Here is a 21,593-nt window from a genome sequence, read left to right on the forward strand (position 1 = left end):
TAAACTTTTTCAAATTTCAAATCTCAAAACACTATTTAAATTGTGAAAACAATGATATACTTGTATATGTACACCAAATCTGAGTTAGAATTGCTTAACCCAATGTTTTTCCTTTGAAAATCTGCCAAAAGTCATCTCTGCTCAAGCTCAAGTTCGTCAAAAATGACAAATGGGACGAATGCCCTCTTTTTATAAAACTACCCAGCAGCCTTCGGAACTGGTCCTCGAACTGGGCCTCGATCGCGGCTTCGATCACAGGCTCGAGCCTGGACCTCGGTCATGGGCTCGATTAGGGCATCGAGGTTGGGCTTTCGATCATAGACTCAATCATGGCATCGAGCTTGAGCCTTCGATTGTGACCCTCGATCTTGGGTCTTGATCCTGGCCCTCGAGCCTTGCCTTTGATCATGTCCCTCGAGCTAGACCTTCGATCATGGCCCTCGAGTTGGACCTTCGATCATGGATTCGATACACTAGATCGAGCTTGTACCTCGTCAACCCTGGACTTGATACATGGGCTCGATATCTGGCTCGATATCTGGGCTCGATCACATCCCAGAATGTCCAACAGAAGAGGAAAAATTGCAGCAGCTTTTTAACTCAAATATTTAAACCGTTAACAATATGAAACTCACCCGAGGCCCTCATGACCTCAACTAAATATACCAACAAGTCCTAAAACATCATACGAACTTAATCGAACCTCTAAATCGCATCAAACAACGCTAAAACCATGAATCATACCCCAATTAAAGCTTAATGTAACTAAGAGTTTTCAACTTCTACATTCATTGTCGGAACCTACCAAATCAACTCCGATTGACCTCAAATTTTACACACAAGTCATAAATTACATAACGGAGCTATGATAATTTTCGGAACTGGATTCTAACTACGGTATCAAAAAGTCAACTCATCGGTCAAACTTCCAAACTTAAATTCTTATTTTTTAGCCATTTCATGCCTAATTTAACTACGGACTTCCAAATAAAATTCCAAACACGCTTCTAAGTCCAAAATCACCATACAGAGCTGTTGGAATCATCAAAATTCTATTCCGGGGTTATTTTCTCAAAATGTTGACCGAAGTCACACTTAGCACTTTAAGGCCAACTTAAGGAACCAAATGTTCCGGTTTCACCCCCAAACACTTCCAAATCCAGAACCAACCATCCCCGCAAATCATAAATCATTACAAGCACCTACATGAAGTTTTATTTTAGGGAACGGGGTTCTAAAAGTTAAAATGACTGGTTGGGTCATTCCATTCTCCACATCTTAAACAAACGTTCGTCCTCGAACGGTTTTATAATTGTACCTGGAGTACTGAAAAAGTGTGGATATCTGCTCCGCATGTCTTCCTCGGCCTCCCAAGTCGCTTCCTCGACTGGTTGGCCCCTCCACTGGACTTTTACTGCAGAAATCCTCTTGGACCTCAACTGGAGAACCTGTTTATCAACAATGGCAATTGGCTCCTCTTCATAACCCAAGCTATTATCTAGCTGAACTGTGCTGAAGTCTAACACATTTGATAGGTCGGCATGATACTTCCGTAGCATAGATACGTGATAAACCGGATAAACTCCCGATATGCTGGAAGACAATGCAAGCTCATAAGCAACCTCCCCAACTCGTTTCAACACCTCAAATGGGCCTATAAACCTTGGGCTCAACTTGCCCTTCTTCCCGAATCTCAAAATTCCCTTCATCGTCGAAACCTTCAAGAGAACTTTTCACCTACCATAAATGATATATCACGCGCTTTCTGATCCGCGTAACTCTTTTGTCTGGACTGTGCTGTACGAAGTCACTCCTGAATCAACTTTACCTTTTCCAAGGCAGCCATTACCAAATCAGTACCATATAACTTAGCCTCACCTGGCTCAAACCATCCGATAGGTGAACGACATCGCCGACCATATAAAGCCTCAAATGGAGCCATCTTGATGCTGGATTGGTAACTGTTATTATAAGCAAACTCGGCCAAAGGTAGGAAACGATCCTACTGACCTCCAAAGTCAATCACACATGCCCTGAGCATATCCTCCAAAATCTGAATTGTCCTCTCTGACTGTCCATCGGTCTGCGGATGAAAGGCTGTGCTGAGCTCTACACTGGTCCCCAACTCACTCTGTACTGCTCTCAAGAAATGTGAAGTAAACTGAGGACCTCTATCTGATATGATGGAAATTGGCACACCGTGCAACCGAACTATCTCTTGAAAATAAATTTGGGCCAACCTCTCTGAAGTATACGTAGTCACAACAGTAATAAAATGTGCCGACTTAGTCAACCTGTCAACAATCACCCAAACTGCATCAAACTTTCTCAAGGTCCGCGGCAACCCAACTACAAAATCCATAGTAATTCGTTATCATTTCCACTATGGTATGGTCATCTGCTGAAGTAGGCCACCTGGCCTCTAGTGCTCATATTTAACTTGCTGCCAATTTAGACACCGAGCTGCATACTCAACTATGTCCTTTTTCATTCGTCATCACTAATAATGCTGCCTCAAGTCACGATACATCTTCGTAGCACCTGGATGAATAGAATATCGAGAACTGTGTGCCTCCTCCAGGATCTTTTTCCTCAGTTCATCCCAATTAGGAACACACAAACGATCCTGGAGTCGTAGAACACCATCTGTACCAATAGTGACTTCCTTGGCACCACCTCATAGTACTATTTCATGAAGAACCACCAAGTGTGGTTCATCATACTGGCGAGCCTTGATCTGCTCAAATAGTGAAGATTGGCCCACAACACATGCAAGAACTTGACTGGGCTCTGAAATATCCAGCCTCACAAGTCTGTTAGCCAAGGATTGAATAGCTGAGGCTAATGGCCATTCCTCTGCTGAAATGAAAGCCAAACTACCCATACTCTCCGCCTTTCTGCTCAAGGCATCTGCAACCACATTTGCTTTGCCCGGATGATACAAGATAGTAATATCATAATCTTTTAGTAACTCCAGCCATCTATGTTGTCTCAAATTTAGGTCCCTCTGCTTGAACAAATGCTGCAAACTGCGATGATCAGTGTAAGCTTCACAAGACACCCCATAAAGCTAATGCCTCCAAATCTTAAGAGCGTGAACAATCGCAGCTAACTCCAAATCCTGTACCGGATAATTCTTTTCATGGGGCTTCAGCTGACGTGAAGCATATGCAATAACTTGCCATTCCTGCATCAATACACAACCCAAGCCAACGCGCGAAGCATCGTAATACACAATATACATCCCCGAACCGGAAGGCAACACTAACACTAGTGCTGTAGTCAATGATGTCTTGAGCTTCTGAAAGCTCACCTTACAATCATCGGACCATCGAAATGGAGCACCCTTTTGGGTTAATTTGGTCTAAGGTGCTGCAATAGATGAAAAACCTTCCACGAACCGACGATAATAACCTGCCAAACCGAGAAAACTCTTGATCTCCGTCGCCGAAGTGGGACGATGCCAATTTTGAACTGCCTCAATCTTTTTGGGATCAACTTTAATACCTTCGCCCGATACGATATGTCCCAAAAATGCTACAGACTCTAGACAAAACTCACATTTAGAGAACTTAGCATATATCTTTTGTTCCCGCAATGTCTGAAGCACTACTCTCATATGCTGCTGATGTTTCTCATTACTGCGCGAATAGATTAATATGTCATCAATGAAGACAATGAGAAATGAATCAATATATGGTATGAATACCCTGTTCATCAGATCCATAACCGTTGTCGGGGCATTAGTTAAACCGAAAGACATTACTAGAAACTTATAATGACCATATCTAGTACGGAAAGCAGTCTTCGGAACATCCGAATCCCGAATCTTCAACTGATGGTACCCCGACCTCAAGTTGATCTTATAGAATACCCTAGCACCCTGTAACTGGTCAAATAGATCATCCATATGTGGCAACGGGTACTTGTTCTTAATAGTGACTTTGTTCAATTGGCGATAATCAATACACATCCGCATTGACAAATTTTTATGATTAATTTTTTAAGCCGAAAAAGGGGAAAAGCCATTCTTTTGAGGCCATATCGTCCTAATTCAAGAGCCTAAGGGCCATTTTATTTTTTGAGTTCGAGAAATCGTCCTTACTCAACTAAAATCTAAGGGTCATTCTACTTCAAGTTCGAGTAAGTACTCACTCGATTTTAAAGACTACACTGGTCCGACTTCGGTCTAGTTGCCTAAAGTCCCAAACTTGTGAGCAAAATCTCCATAAGGCATGAATGAAATAGAATTTTCACGAGGCAGGAAATAGAATAAAGTCAAGTCAAAGAGAAAAACGATCTTTTATCTATACGAAAATATTTACAAGGACCGATCAGGGCCACGCACAAAAAATCAAAAAAGAAAAAAGCCTAAGATTCCTAATTTTCCTCAGGGGCAGCTTCTTCTCAATCGAGGTCCTCCCCATTCTCGGACCACCCGCTCTTGCTGCCATCATTATCATCATCATCAGAAGAGGCTAGCGCTCTAGCATCAGCTTCATGCTCTTTAGCCTTTATTATCTCGTCGGTAAGATAGAAACCTCGAGCATGGATCTCCTCGAGGGTTTCCCTCTGATATTGGCATTTGGCGAGTTCAGAAATCCAATGTACTTGAGTTTGAGAGGTCTCGACTGCCTCTCTCACTTGGACTTGAGCGGGTTCATCATCGGCTCGGTAGCCGGCCACGATCATCTCTGCCTCGTCCTTTGCCTTTTCGGCTTCAGATTTGGCCTTTGCAAGTTCGGAAGCCAATCGAGCCTCGAGCTCCTTTATTGTTTTTGCCTGAGCTGAGCTCTTCTCCTTCATGCATCGAAGTTGACTTTCGACCAAAGCCAATTGGGCTTGAGCAACCTCTTTTTCAGCAGCAAAGCGGTCCATACTTTATTTCCACCCAACGTCTCCGCCTTCATCATGTCGACCTCCTCACAGAATTGCTCGATTCTCTCGACCTTTTGCTGCAGTTGTGAGATTGAAATGTAGAGCACACGCATAAAGTGTGGCTTTAAAGATTAAAAAGAGATTAAAAAGCAGCAAAGTTTGCAAAGAATTGCACTACATGGGTAAATAAGTGTGGCTAAACCTCTCGTAATTTGGCAATGCCTAAATGGCGTAGACTTTGGAATTAAAGACCACACTTTACGAATGTTGTGATAAGTTATGTGTCCTGTTATGTTTTGATGATCTAACAAACATAATGTTAAGAACCAAATGGGGAACTTGTTCCACATCCTCATAGTGCTCAACATCAACAAGTCTCAAGTCTGAGGCATGCTCAAACACTTAAAGTCAAAGGAACAACAGAGGGAACATATAGACATTAGTTCCCTTACTGACTGTACCAGTCGACTCCCCACAGCTGTCAAGTGGCTGCAACTGTGTCTCAGCACACACGCAACAATGCAAACAATGAACCAGTCACTTTATGGGGAATGCCCTTGTACCAAACATTCTTACATCATTCAAGTGATGTCACTTATGTAATATTAACATGAAGCAAAGGCAAAACCTCACACTTACACATTCAAGAATTCGTCAAGCTTCCTCTCAAGTGTGTTGCCAACTTGCAAGTGACATTCAAGGCGTCAAGAACAAAGAACAACATAATGAAGGACCTATTTCCTGCATTGAGCTATTGTATGTCCTTAGTTGTGTTGCACCTTTGTTAAAGTGATTGACTTGTAATTCCTACTTAGTTTAGTTAAAAGCATTGTGTAGGAAACCTTTGTAAAACCATAAACCTTGTGTTTGTGTCTTGGCTAGAGTTAGTCGAGTTGTAAGCTTTGTAATAGAGTTATTACAAAGGGGTTTGTAATAGAGTTATTACAAGTTAGTGAGGGATTAAGAGGTTAATTCCTAGGTTACGATAGTTTGTAATCTGAAGTTTGCTCGGTAGTGAAGTTGAAATCCTACGAGTGTAGGTCGTGGTTTTTAATCCCGTGAGCTGGGATTTTTTCACGTAAAACTCTATTGTGTTATTGACTCACTATTATGTGTGTGTGTTCTGTGAGAACTAATAGAGAACCTGATTCTCTATATAGTTTGGTGGACCATTAGTTTCTATCAATTGGTATCAGAGCAGGTTCCTTCTATCAGGCTAACACCTAGAAAGGATCCTCATGGATGCTCCACCAAACTTTGAAGAAGGTCAATCTACCTACATACCCCCAAGATTCAATGGCCAATACTACAGATGGTGGTAGACAAGGATGCATGATTTTATCATGGTTGAAGATTCAGAGCTCTAGGATGTTATCTATGATGGTCCCTCCATTCCTATGAAGACCATTGAGGGACCAGCAGTGACAATTCCCAAGAATAGGAAGGAGTACAACGATACTTACCTCAAGGCTATAGAGAAGAAATTTCGAGCAAAAACGATCCCCGTCTGTGATATTGGGCCAGACGAGTACAACAGGATTTTTGCCTCTCAATCTGCCAAGGAGATCTGGGAAACTATCCAAGCAGCACACGAAGGGACAACTCAAGTCAAGCACTCAAAGATTGATATGCTAACCACTGAGTAACTATCCCTGATAACTGGCTTTACACTCACTGTTGCAACACTAGTCACTTTAAAGAAAACTGTAAGGCTAGAATGTGCGCTCATTATATTATTTTGTGTGCACACAAGGACTATTAATATAATGGATATCAATTGGATATGAGAATGAATCTGGCCATACCTCTCAAGCTAGATTAATGAGACTACCTTGGGGTCCTAGTCTTAGAAGTCTATGCCTCACAAAGAAAGACATCCAATTAGTGATCTTTTGGGATCCCAGAGAAGAGAAATCAGAAGCCTCATCGAGCTCCATTAAAGAAGAAGTAGAAGGACAAGGGAGTTTATGAAACTTAACATTTATTTCTACACCTTTCTAGTTCTTAGTAAAAACTTTGTATTCTTGAGTCTACAAGTGTCACAAAAGATAGGAAGAGTTAGAAAACAAAATAATAGTTGTGTCAACACCAGATAAAAATTGTTGTTGAGTATTGTTGGTGGTGAACGTTCTAAAATCATCATTATTGTAAAGACTTATTGAAGACCTAAGAGAACTCTGGTGACCTAAGGGAACTGGATGAAGGTACCACACTGGTATTGAACCAGTATAAAATCATTGTGCCTCCTTTACATTTCATTCTGCACAATTTATTTCTGCTGCAATTGATCCTATTGTGATGTTTGGTCGACTAATTCCTTTCTTAGTCAACTAAGTTTTAAAATCGGCTACAATTCACCCTCATCTTGTAATTTCAATTGGTATCAAAGCAATGACTCAAAAATATTTCCTAACAATAATTGAGGAAAGATCATGGCATCAAACTCATTCGTTGGAGCACTATTCCAAGGAGGAACTTCTCGGGTACGACCTCCTTACTTCAATGGTCAGTACTTCTCACACCGAAAAGTGCGTATGGAAACCTCCACTATATCATATGACTTAAGGTGTGGCGTGTGATAAAAAAGGGAAGTCTTCCAATTCCGCCAAAGAAGGACAAAGACGGTGAGATCATAGAATCATATGATCATCTTGATTTAGATGAGTACACTAAAGAACAAGTAGCTGTTATCCAAGTGAATGCCAAGGCAAAATATCTCCTGTATAATTCCATAAGCAGAGAAGAGTATGAAAAGATATCAAGTTGTGAAACTGAAAAAGAAATGTGGGACAAGTTAGAAGTCACATATGAAGGAACAAACAAAGTGAAAGAAATAAGGAACAATCTCCTAGTTCGTGACTATGTACTGTTTCAAATGAGAGATAGAGAATTAGTGGAAGAAATGTTCTCCCGGTTCAGCAAAATCCTTGGAGACGTAAAATCCTTTGGTAGATCAATCAGAAGTGGAGAACAAGTTAGAAAAATTCTAAAAAGTGTTCCCACAATTTGGCAACCCAAAGTTATTGCTCTAGAATATCAGGATCTTGACAAGATGTCTTTTGATGAACTTAGAGGTGATCTAATTGCGTTTGAGAAAACACATTAGACAGGCAAGTTCAGCAAGAAAAAATGAAGACAATTGCATTTAAAGCAACCATCGCTGAATCAAAAACTGAAGAAGAAGGAGGAGGAGGAGGAGGAGGAGGAGGAGAACAAGATGAGAATATAGCCATGTTGTCTAAAGTTGTAACAAGCATGATGAGGAAAAATAGAAATAGCAGAAGACCTAAACCAAATTTCAGAAAGGGGAAGATAAATAATGAGAACGACAAAAATGATAAAAGATGCTATGAATGTGGAAAACATGAACACATTCAAGATGAATGACCTGAGCTGAAAAAGAAGCTAAGCATAAATTTTTAGAAGAAGAAATCTTTTGGAGAATGGAGTGATGAAGAAGAATCTAATCATGAGAAAATTACCAACATGTGCTTTATGGCCATCAAAGAAGATAGTGATGAAGATTCAGGCGAGCTTGGTCTCATGGCCAACGAAGGAACAAGTGAGGTACGTCTTCATACATATCCTAACTGTAATGAACTTCAAGAATTTATTGATGTTGCTCTTGCAGACATTGAGAAAGTTCTATATGAACTTCAGAAGATCCAAAGAGAAAAGAAATACTGTGCACTAAAATTAGAAGTATGTGAAATTAAAAGTGATATGCTTCAAGATGAAGTTATGAACTTCAACTTCAACTGAATGGATTGCGAAAATTCACCAGTCATAGTTATGTCAAATCAAATCAGTCAACTCCTCGTAATTTCATATCTAGAACAAGAACTCGCTCTGCATGCACTCGTTGTGGCAAAGATGGTCACAACTCTAACCATTGCAAGTTTAGAAATAGAAGAGAAAAAGTCTCTGAAAGTTCCAATAACCCATATTGCTTTTATGGTGGAAAATCTGGCCATACATCTAACCATTGCAGGTTTAAGAACAACAGAAGATGGGTTTGGCAACCCAAGGCCTCTAGTCAAGCTAATACATAGAGTACTAACCATCTAGGACCCAAGCAGGCTTGGGTACCTAAAAATAAGTAACTTGTTTTTGCAGGAACACCGCAAGAAGAATCGAAAAGGGAAATGGTATCTTGATAGCGCATGTTCCGGACACATAAAATGTGGCAAACAATTATTCAAAACTGTGACTAAACTAGATGGTGGACCAGTCACTTTTGGAAACAAATCAAAAGGAAACGTAATTAGAGTTGGAAGACTCCCTCTCACCTCATCATGTGATGTAAGACGAAGTTTACCTGGTAGATGAACTTGGCTGAGTATCAGTCAACTATGTGACAATGACTATGAGATTCATTTTCAAAAATATGGTTGGTGTATTAAAGACAAATCAGGTAAAGTTATTCTATCTGGAAACAGAGATAGGAATGTCTACACTCTTAGTAATATAGGGAGTCTTGGAAATCAGATTTGTCTAGCCTCTATGTTTGATGATCCTTGGGTTTGGCATAGAAAACTTGGTCATGCTAGCATGCATACTATTCAAAAACCTTTCAAACATGATCTTGTCATTGGTCTTCCAAAACTAGATTTATTAAAAGATCAAATCTGTGATGCATGTCAGTTAGGAAAACAAACCAGGTCCTCTTTTAAAGTTAAAAACATAGTCTCCACTACAAAACCTCTTCAACTTCTGCATATGGACCTTTTTGGTCCAACTAGAACTGCTAGTATAGGTGGCAGAAAATATGCTTTTGTTATAGTAGATGATTCTTCTCGATTTACCTGGGTTATCTTTTTGAGTCATAAAGATGAAGCATTGAGGAATTTTGAAGTCTTGTGCAAGAAGGTACAACGGGAAAAGGATACTACATATCTGCCATAAAACGTGATCATGGAGGAGAATTTGAAAGCAAAGCATTCGAACATTTCTACAATGATCAAGGGATTTCCCACAATTTCTCATCTCCCATATCACCTCAACAAAATGGAGTGGTAGAACGCAAAAATAGAACCTTGCAAGATATGGAAAGAACAATTAGTGTGGAAAACTCTCTCCCACACCACTTCTGGGTACAAGCTGTAATCACCGCATGTCACATCATTAACAGATGCCTGATTTGACCTATTCTTAAAAATATTCCATATGAACTGTGGAAAGGTAAAAGACCCAACATCAGTTATTTCCATCCTTTGGCTACAAATGTTTTATCCATAATAATAGAAAAGACAATCTTGGTAAGTTTGATCCAAAAAAGATGAAGGTATTTTTATTGGATACTCTCCCTCTAGTAGAACTTATATAGTTTTTAACAACTGTACTTTATCTATTGAAGAATCTATACATGTTGTATTTGTGTACACTAACCCTCACTCAGTGAATGAAAAACATCATGAAGATAAGGAAATATCCATAGTTCCAAAGTCTGTCAATACATGTGAGAACACTCGTGATGAGGTGACTGATCAACAAGATCAGTCGACTGACAGTCACATAGGAAACCAGGATCTTCATGCAGCTGAACAATCAAGTCCCATTGAAAAGGAGCCAGCATCAGTTGTTCTAAATGAATGGAAAAGTGAGCCAGGATATCCACATAAGTACATCACTAGAAATCTTCAAGAAGGCATGAAAACAAGACGACCGCTAAAGCAGACATCAAATATTGCCCTCATATCTTAGTTTGAACCAAAAATATTAGATGAGGCCCTTGGGGATGAAAGCTGGATAACTGCAATGCAGGAGGAGCTTGACCAATTCGAGAAGAACAAAGTATGGGAACTGATAAGTGGGGATTTTGACTACTTATTAACGTCTTTTAGCTTTTGTTTTAGCCTAAAAGCATTGAATTGTGTTCCCGAAACTAATGAAATTGTGAAACATTGCAGGAATGCTGGAAGCTGGGCTCCCAAGATGAAATCTGAATCAAAGAGAAGTAGTCCAAGCACAAGGAAATAAAGGGCACATAAGCACACAATGTGCGGTCCGCAGAAGGAATTCAACGGCCACAGAAGAAATTTCGGACTGCAGAATTTTACATGCGGTCGCAAACAAAGAAGAAAAACTCAGCAAACATTTGTACAAATTGCGGACCACACATCATGTGCGGCCACAAAAGATAGGCTAAAGGTCAAGATCAGAGAGATTGCAAAAATACAAAGTCCGGAGCTTCAGTGAATTGCGGACCGCACAAGATTTATGCGGCCGATAAAATTGTCTTGCGATAAAAATCCTACTATTGCGGACCATAGAAGAGTGCCTTGCAGCCGCACTTCTAAATCTATAGACCACAGATTTGTTGACTCGCGGCCGCAGTTCAGAATTATGCGGCCGCAAAACCTCCCGAGGGGTATTTTTGTCAGAAGTTTTCAGCCTTGTATAAATAGAAGAGTTTCACGAAATTAGGTCAAGTTTGAACGTCTATAATCACTGTAGCCATTTTTCTTTGCCGTTTTTGGAAGTTTACTTTGCTTTGGTGTAATTTACAATATATTTAGCCATTTTAATCTATCATTATGAGTTTAATTAGTCTTTCTTCTTCATTTTCTTCAAACCAAAGTATGAGTAGCTAGATTTTTACTAAGGTTGTGACCCAACCCTAGTGTGTAAACCTTATGGATAATTAATTTAGTGCTTTGGGTGTTTATTATTTAGCTTAGTTCATGCTTTTATTTGAGGAATTAATGGTTACAAACATTAGTTCATGCCTTTTTGACTTAGTCTCTTCTTGAGAAAGAGAGACCTAGTCTATGATAACTTGGTTAACAAGGAATTGGGTCAATTGAGAGATTGATTTACCCAATTAAAGGGTTTAACTTAGATATAGTAAGAACCCGACTTGAGTTTATATCAATTGTTTTTTGTGATACCCATTTGGTCTTGAGAAAGCCAAATTGGGAAAAACCACTCTTTGACTCAGAGGTATTGAGTGGGTAATTTAGAGTTCATAGCTATAATACACCCCAGTCAACAGAACAAACATTAAAGTCTTTTTCCCATTAGGCAAATACCTAGGTAATGGTCACAACCCTAGGCTTTTTGTCAATTTGGAAAAAACCCCAAAAATAGTTATCTCTAGTTTTCTTTCTTTATTTGGCAATCAGTAGAGTAAAATTAGAAATAGAAAACCAATATTTATGTGGAAGTGCAATCTCGATAATTCAATCACGCACATTAAAATATATACCCCTAACTCCCATATTAGCTCCCTGTGGATTCGACCCCGACTCTTAATTGGGTTTCTATAATTGCAAATGACCGTTTCATACTTATTTTAAGGTGAGCAATTAGGCGTGATCAATTTTTGGCGCCGTTGTCGATGAGTTAAAAACGGTGTTAGCTATATATTTGGAAGTTTACTTTGCTTTGGTGTAATTTATAATAGATTTAGCTATTTTAATCTATCATTATGAGTATGATTAGTCTTTCTTCTTCATTTTCTTCAGACCAAAGTATGAGTAGCTAGATATTTACTAGGGTTGTGACCCAACCCTATTGTGTAAATCTTATGTGTATTTAATTTAGTGCTTGTTTATGATTGGGTGTTTATTATTTAGCTTAGTTCATGCTTTAATTTGATGAATTAATGGTTGCAAACATTAGTTCATGTCTATTTGACTTAGTCTCGCTTAAGAAAGAGAGACCTACTCTATGATAGCTTGTCTAACAAGGAATTAGGTCAATTGAGAGATTAGTTTACCCAATTAAAAGGGTTCAACCTAGATATAGTAATAACCCGACTTGAGCTTTTATCAATTGTTTTGTGTGCTACCCATTTGGTCTTGAAGATTGATAAGACAGAGTGTTCATAAAGAGAGGAGTTAAACTCAAAATACAACGCGGAAAAATAGCCCCAAACATCAGGGTGTCACAAAGTCATGAGCATCTAAACAACTAGTCTAAGAAGCAGTGTCTACAAGAGTCTATGTCTAATTGCCAATACAGAAAAGAAAGATAAAAAGAAAGGAGAGACAAGGATTGTGAACGCCGACAATTACCTCGTGAACCTCTGATACTCAACCACGCACGAGATCAACGTCCTCCATGACCGGATCCACCTAGATCCGCACATGAAGTGTAGGGTGTAGCGTGAGTATAACCAACTTAGTAAGTAACAAAAATAAATAAGGAACTGAGAAGTAGTGACGAGCTATACAATTACCGTTCACTTTAGTAGTTTCAGCAATGAAAGTAGACATGATTCAATTCCGGCAATATAAGTTAAGTCAGTTGTACATTTACTAAGTTCAGATAAACCGGATACAATATTTTTCCAAAAGTTCAGAACAGTGACATAATTCAGCTAAGTGCTGCAACAAAGGAAACAAATGCAACCATTCAGGGAAACAATCACTCAAGCTCTCAATATCTCAAACACTCGTCTCCCATCCCTCAATAATCACACTCAATAGGTACCTACGCTCACTGGGGGGTGTATAGAATCCGGAGGGGCTCCTTCAGCCCAAGCGCTATATCGTTGCGGCGTGCAGCCCGATCCAATCATATAAGTAGCTATAAGGCTCGTTGTAGCATGTAACCTGATTCATATACATTCAGCCCTCAGGCTCTTTGCGTCGTGCAACCCGATCCATATACACTCACATAGCTCACAGCTCAGCACTCAGGCCCTATCTTAGTCACTAACCTCTCCAGCCTCTCAGGCTCTTAGAAATCATACAAATCAGCCCAAAAGAGATAATAACAAGTATCAACAAGAAAACAAGAGGAAACGGATATATGACACGCAAGTAAAACTGTGACTGAGTACAAGACAACAAATAACAGCTAATTCAACAAGTACCCGACCGCTACGGGTTCCAACAATGATATCATATGGCCTAAGCATGGTTTCTAACATGAATGGCAGTCAAATTTCTAGAAGACAGAGGGAACATGTAATTAACAATAAGCTATTCGACTTTACAATCTCACGGGACGGACTATGTCACAATCCCCCAATGGTGTACACCCACACGCCCGTCACCTAGCATGTGCGTCACCTCCAAAATAATCACATCATACGAAAATTTGGGGTTTCATACCCTCAGGACCAGATTTAAGACTGTTACTTAACTCAAATTGCGCAAAATCCTACTCTGAAATGCCTTTGCCCCCGAATATGTCTCCAAATTCCCCGAATCTAGCCACAAGCAGTACGATATAATTAATATAGGCTAAAGGAATCAATTCCACAAGAAAAACACGAAATATAAGCTAAAATCCAAATTAGGCTCAACCCGGCCCCCGGGCCTACGTCTCGAAATCAACAAAAGTCACAAAACCCGAAATCCCATTCACTCACGAGTCTAACCATACCAAATTTATCAAAATCCGACACCATTTGGTCATAAAACCCCCAAAATTCACTATCCAATTCTGTAGCCCAAACCCCCCAAATTTCACCTCAAAAACTCTCCAACTAGATGTAAAATCAGTGCGGAAACTCCATTATTTAAGATAAATGGACAGAAGGAACTTACCTCACTAATCACTTCAAAATCCCTCTAAATATCCTCCAAAATCCGAGTTCAAAATAGTGAAACTGGTGAAAAATCTCGAAACCTCGCTTATATAGGTTCTACGTATGCCTTCCGCGCCAACGACAACTTAGCCGTTTCTGCAGTCTCGCAGGTGCGCCCCAGAGCCAGCTTTTGCGTCTAACTCCGCACCTAAATCTCTTTTTCTGCTCCAGCGGACTCGCTTCTGCAAGACAAATCTTCGCTTCTGCAGAGTCAAGCTTCAAGAACAAATCCGCTTTTGCGGCTCTTAAGCCGCATCTGCGGTCACGCAGATGCGAGAAAACCATCTCACATGCGCCTTCTGCTGCATCACTCCTTGGTCTCTTTGCGGCTTTCCTCCCGCTTCTTTGAGCACGCACCTGCGGTTCCCATTCCGCATGTGCGATTATACCAGCAGTGGAAAACCTTCAGGAAGCTTACAACTTCAAAACTTTGTCTGTTAACCACCAGAAACCAACCCGAGGCCCCCAAGAACTCAAAACAACATATCAACAAATCTTATAACCCAATACAAACTTAGTCGAATCCTGAAAACGCGAATTACACACGGATTCAAGCCTAATGAACTTCGAAATTTCCAAATTCTACAAACGACATTGAAACCTATCAAATCATGTCTGATTGACCTCAAATTTTGCACACAAGTCATATTCAACATTACATACCTACTCTAACTTCCAGAATCGAATTCCGACCCCGATATCAAAAAGTCCACTTCCAGTTAAAATCTCCAATAATTCGACTGTCGCAATTTCTAGCGTAAATCGGCTACAGACCTCAAATTCACAGTCCTGACACGCTCCTAAGTCCAAAATCACCCAACGGAGCTAATGGAATAGACAGAACTCCATTCCTGAGTCGTCTTCACACAGTACTGACTACGGTCAAAATCCTAAGACTTAAGCTTCCGTTTTAGGGACTACGTGTCCCAAAACACTTCGAAACCAAAAACAAGACCTCTCGGCAAGCCACATAAGTAGAAATAGATACGGGAAAAGCAGAAAATAGGAGATCGGGGCTATTACTCTCAAAATGACCAGTCGTGTCATTGCATCCTCCCCCGCTTAAAATAATTGTTCGTCCTCGATCGAGCATAAATACATACCCGGAGTGGTGAAAATATGAGGATAACGGCTGCGCACATCCTACTCGGTCTCCCAAGTTGCCTCCTCGACCGGCTGACCCCTCCACTAAACCTTCACAAAAGAAATATTCTTGGACCACAACTTTCGAACCTGCCTATCCAAGATTGCCACTGGCTCCTCAACATAAGATAAATCCTTGTCCAACTGGATTGAGCTAAAATCTAACACGTGAGACGGATCGCCGTGATACTTCCGGAGCATAGAAACATGGAATACTAGATGAACTCATGCTAGACTGGGAGGCAAGTCAAGCTCATAAGCAACCTCCCCAACACATCACAACACTTCAAATAGGCCGATAAACCTCGGGCTCATCTTGCCCTTCTTTCCGAACCTCATAACACCCTTCATGGGTGACACCCGTAGAAAGACCCGCTCTCCAACCATGGATGCAACATTATGAACCTTCCAATCCGCATAACTCTTCTGTCTGGACCGAGCTCTATGTAGTCTATCCTTAATCAGCCTAACCTTTTCCAGAATATCCTGAACCAAGTTTGTACCCAATAATATAGCCTCACCCGGCTCAAACCAACCCACATGAGACCTACACCGCCTACCATACAGAGCCTCATATGGTTTCATCTGGATGCTCGACTGATAACTGTTGTTGTAGGCAAACTCCTCTAGTGGTAAGAACTGATCCCAAGAACCCCCAAACTCAATCACACACGCACGAAGCATATCCTCTATTATCTGTATAGTACGCTTGGATTGTCCATCGTATGAGGGTGAAATGATGTGCTCAACTCCACTCGAGTACCCAACTCATATTGCACGGCCCTCTAGAACCGTAATGTAAACTACGTGCCCCAGTCAGAGATGATAGATACCGGTATGCCATGAATCCTGACGATCTTGCGGATATACACTCGAGCCAGTTGTTCGGAAGAATAGGTAGTCATCACAAGAATGAAATGAGCTGACTTGGTCAGCCTATCCACAATCACCCAAACTGCATCAATCCTCCGCTGAGTTCTTGGGAGACAACAACAAAATCCATAGTGATCCGCTTCCACTTCCACTTCAGAATCTCTAACTTCTGAAGCAACCCACTTGGTCGTTGATGCTCATACTTCACTTGCTGGCAATTTAGGCACCGAGCTACATACTCCACTATGTCCTTCTTCATTCTCCTCCACTAGTAATGCTGTCTCAAGTCCTGATATATCTTCGGGGCACCTGGATGAATAGAATACCGTGAACTGTGAGCCTCCTGGAGTATCAGCTCACGCAAACCATCTACATTGGGCACACATAGCCTTCCCTGCATCCTCAATGCACCATCATCCCCAATAGTGACCTTCGTAACATCACTGTGCTGGACCGTGTCCTTAAGGACAAGCAGATGGAGGTCATCATACTGAGGCTCCCTGATACGATCATAAAGAGAAGACCGAGAGACCACACAAGCCAATACCCGACTCGGCTCAGAAACATCCAATCTAACAAACTGGATGGCTAAGGCCTTAACATCCAATGCCAACGACCTCTCTACTGCTGGAAGATATGCTAAGATCCCCAAACTCTCTGGCCGATGACTCAAGGCATCGTCCACCACATTGTCCTTCCTGAGATGGTACAAAATGGTTATATCATAGTCCTAAAGAAGCTCCAACCAGCTCTACTGACGAAAGTTAAGATCCTTCTGTTAGAACAGATGCTGCAAACTCTGGTGATCAGTGTAAATCTCATAATGGACACCGTACAAAAAGTGCCGCCAAATATTGAAGGCGTGAACAATATATGCTAACCCAAGGTTATGGACATAAGCAATCACTCTACCCTCCTGCATCAGAACATACCCAATACCGATCTGCAAGTCATCACAATACACTATGTAAGAACCAGAAGCTGATGGTAGAACAAGAACTGGAGCCGTGGTCAAAGTAGTCTTGAGGTTCTGCAAGCTCTCCTCACACTCATTCGACCACCTGAAAGGGGCACCCTTTTGGGTCAATTTAATCAAGGGTGATGCAATAGATGAAAACCCTCCACAAAACGACAGTAATAACCAGCCAAACCGAGAAAACTCCAAATCTCCGTGGCTGAGTATAGTCTGGGCCAACTCTGAACTGCCTTTATCTTCTTCGGATCTACCTGAATACCCTCACTGGAGACCACGTGCCCGAAGAACGCCACCGAACTGAGCCAAAACGCACACTTAGAGAACTTTCCATAAAGCTTCTCCTCTCGCAATTGCTGTAAAACAATTCTCAAATGCTGGGCATGCTCCTCCTGGCTACGAGACTACACCAGGATGTCATCAATGAATACAATAACGAATGAGTCAAGATAAGGATGAAGCACACTGTTCATCAGATGCATGAACGTTGTTGGGGCGTTGGTCAACCCAAAAGACATCACAAGGAACACACAATGGCCATATCGGGTCCTGAAACTTGTCTTGGGATTATATGAGTCCTGATTCTTCAGCTGGTGATACCCTGACCTCAAATCAATCTTGGAGAAAACCATTGCTTCCTGAAGCTGATCAAACATATCATCAATACGTGGCGAAGGATACTTGTTCTTGATTGTGACCTTGTTCAACTGCCTGTAATCAATGCACATTCTCATAGTACCATCCTTTTTCTTTACAAATAGAACTGGTGCACCCCAAAGTGACACGCTAGGCCGAATAAACCCCTTATCAAGGAGTTCCTAAAGCTGCTCCTTCAATTCCTTCTACTCCGCTGGTGCCATACGATAAGGTGGAATAGAATGGGCTGAATGCTCGACATCAAATCAATACCGAAATCAATATCCCTGTTAGGCGGCATGCCCGACAGGTCTGTAGGAAACACATCCGGGAAAATCTCGCACCACCGGAATAGAATCAATAGCAAGGGTCTCTGCACTAACATCCCTCACAAAGGCCAAATAAGATAGACAACCCTTATCAACCATCCGCTATGCTTTCAAGTATGAAATCACTCTACTAGAAACATAGTCTATAGTGTCGCTCCACTCAACCCTCGGCAATCCCGGCATCGCCAACGTCACGGTATTAGCATTACAATCTAGAACAACATGACATGGAGACAACCAATCCATACCTAAAATCACATCATAATCGACCATACTAAGTAGCAAGAGATCTACTTTGGTCTCCAGACTCCCAATAGTCACCACGCATGACCGATATACACGCTCCACAATAATAGTATCGCCTACTAGAGTGGATACATGAACAGATGAAACTAGAGACTCACGGGGCAGACCAGATAATGAGCGAAATACGAGGACACATATGAATAAGTGCAAACAGGGTCAAATAATACAGAGGTATATCTATGGAAAACAGAGAAAATACATGTAATCATAACATCCCAAGCAATGGAATCTGGTATGGTAGGGAGAGCATAGAAACGGTCCTGGCCGCCCCTTGGTGTTGGGGAGGGGAGGAAGCCCCGAGCACCGGTATAACTAGTAAAAGGACCTGACATAGACGAGCCCTGACCCGATGGAGCAAGGGACGAACTCTGAGCTGGGAGAGCACTGAGAGATGAATGGCCTTGCTGATAACTGTGTGAACCATGGCCAGATGATGCACCACAGTGAACTGGGAGAGCCGTCTGAAAGGACGACCCCTATCGTGGTGGAACTGACCCCCAGAAGGAACACGGCTAAATCCACCCTGTCCACGAGGCCTCTTGGCCTCCCTCTCAACCCGCTCCTGGCTACAAACCATCTCAATCTGATGAGAAATGTCAATACCCTCATCAAAAGTAGCACCAGACACTCTCTCTCTAGTCATAAGCAATCACAACTGAAAAGCGAGGCCATCTATGAACCTCCTGATCCTCTCCCTGTATGTGGGAACCAACCAGATAGCATGACGGGCTAACTCAGAAAATCTCATCTCATACTGCATCACGGACATATCACCCTAACGAAGCTGGTCGAACTGTCTGCGGAGCTCCTCTCTGCGGGGCTGAGGCTGGGATAGTGGCGCTCCCGGTGCTTGGAGTCCCTGTACCACCTGCTCTGGTGTGCTGCAGGCACGAGTCTGAGAACTTCCTCCGGCTTGAGAAGTGGATGATGCGGCCGGAATAGAGACCGCCTGAGCAAGATTGGTGCACATGGTCAGAATCTGAGCTAAGGCCTCATAAAGGCCTGGAATCACAATGGGCACTTGTGGTGCCTGAGTTGGTCCCACAGGCTCATCCACAACTGAAGCCTGCTCCTGAACTGGGGCAACTAGTGGATCTGGAGGTACTACCCTAGCTACGGTGCAAGGTTCACCTCTGCCCCAACTACGGCCTCTACCATCTCTAAGAGAATAGAACTACAGAAATTCAGTGGTACTGGTGGTTGTCCATCCTGCCCCATAGCACGCGGCCTCACCATCTCTAAGAGAATAGAACAACAGAAATTCCGTTACAAGAATCAAACGATTTGCACGACAAGGATTCAAGAATGTGAAATTTCCTAAGGGTTCGGCAACCTGTCGAAGATAAGTACGGACGTCTCCGTACTAATCTGCAAGACTCTACTAACCTGCTCATGACTTGTAAGACCTATGTAACCTAGGCTCTGATACCAACTTATCACAACCCAAAACTCTAACCAATCGTGATGGCGCCTATCGATGGTACTAGGAAAGCCGATTATCCAAAATACTTCAAATGTTTCACAAGATAAACCAAAAGCTTGATATGACAGAGTTTTCATAAAGACAGGAGTTAAACTCAAAATACAACGCGAAAAAAAAACCCCAAACATCGGGGTGTAACCAAGTCATGAGCATCTAAACAACTAGTTGAAGAAACAGTGTCTACAAGAGTCTGTGTCTAAATGCCAATACAGAAAAGAAGGATAACAAGAAAGGAGAGACAAGGACTGCGAACGCCGACACCTACCTCGTGAACCTCCGATACTGAACCACGCACGAGATCAACGTCCTTCGTGACTGGATACACCTGGATCTGCACATGAAGTGCAGGGTGTAGCGTGATTACAACCAACTTAGTAAGTAACAAAAATAAATAAGGAACTGAGAAGTAGTGACGAGCTATTCATTTTCCATTCACTTTAGTAGTTTCAGCAATGAAAGTAGACATGATTCAATTCCGTCAATATAAGTTAAGTTAGTTGTACATTTACTAAGTTCTGATAAAACGGATACAATGTTTTTCCAGAAGTTCAAAACAATGACATAATTCAGCTAAGTGCAGCAGCAAAAGAAATAAATGCAACCTTTAAGGGAAACAATCACTCAAGCTCTCAATAGCTCAAACACTCGGCTCTCATCCCTCAATAATCACACTTAATAGGTACCTGCGCTCACTGGGGTGTACAGATACTGGAGGGGCTCCTTCAGCCCAAGCGCTATATCATAGCGATGTGCAGCCCGATCCAATCATATAAGTAGCCATAAGGCTCGTTGCGACGTGCAACCCAATCCATATACATAAATATCCATATGTCTCATTGAGGTGTGCAACAAGATTCATATACATTCAGCCCTCATGATCATTGCGGCGTGCAACCCGATCCATATACACTCACATAGCTCACAGCTCGGCACTCAAGCCCTATCTCAGTCACTAACCTCTCCAGCCTCTCGGGCTCTCAAAAATCATACAAATCAGCCCAAAAGTGATAATAACAAGTATCAACAAGAAAACAAGAGGAAAGGGAGATATGACATGCAAGTAAAATTGTGACTAAGTACAAGACAACAAATAGCAGCTAAATCAACAAGTACCCGACCGCTGCGGGTCCCAACAGTGATATCATATGGCCTAATCATGGTTTCTAACATGAATGGCAGTCAAATTTATAAAAGACATAGGGAACATGTAATTAACAATAAGCTATTTGACTTTAGAGTCTCACAGGACGGACCAAGTCACAATCCCCCACTGTTACTTACCTCAAACTACTCTAAATCCTACTCCGAAATGCATTTGCCCCTCGAATCAGTCTCCAAATTCCCCGAATCTAGCCAGAAGCAGTACAATATAATTAATGTAGGCTAAAGGAATCAATTCCAAAAGAAAAACACGAAATTATAAGCCAAAAT

Source organism: Nicotiana tomentosiformis, chromosome 5 (assembly GCF_000390325.3).
Source record: "Nicotiana tomentosiformis chromosome 5, ASM39032v3, whole genome shotgun sequence".
Lineage (NCBI taxonomy): Eukaryota > Viridiplantae > Streptophyta > Magnoliopsida > Solanales > Solanaceae > Nicotiana > Nicotiana tomentosiformis.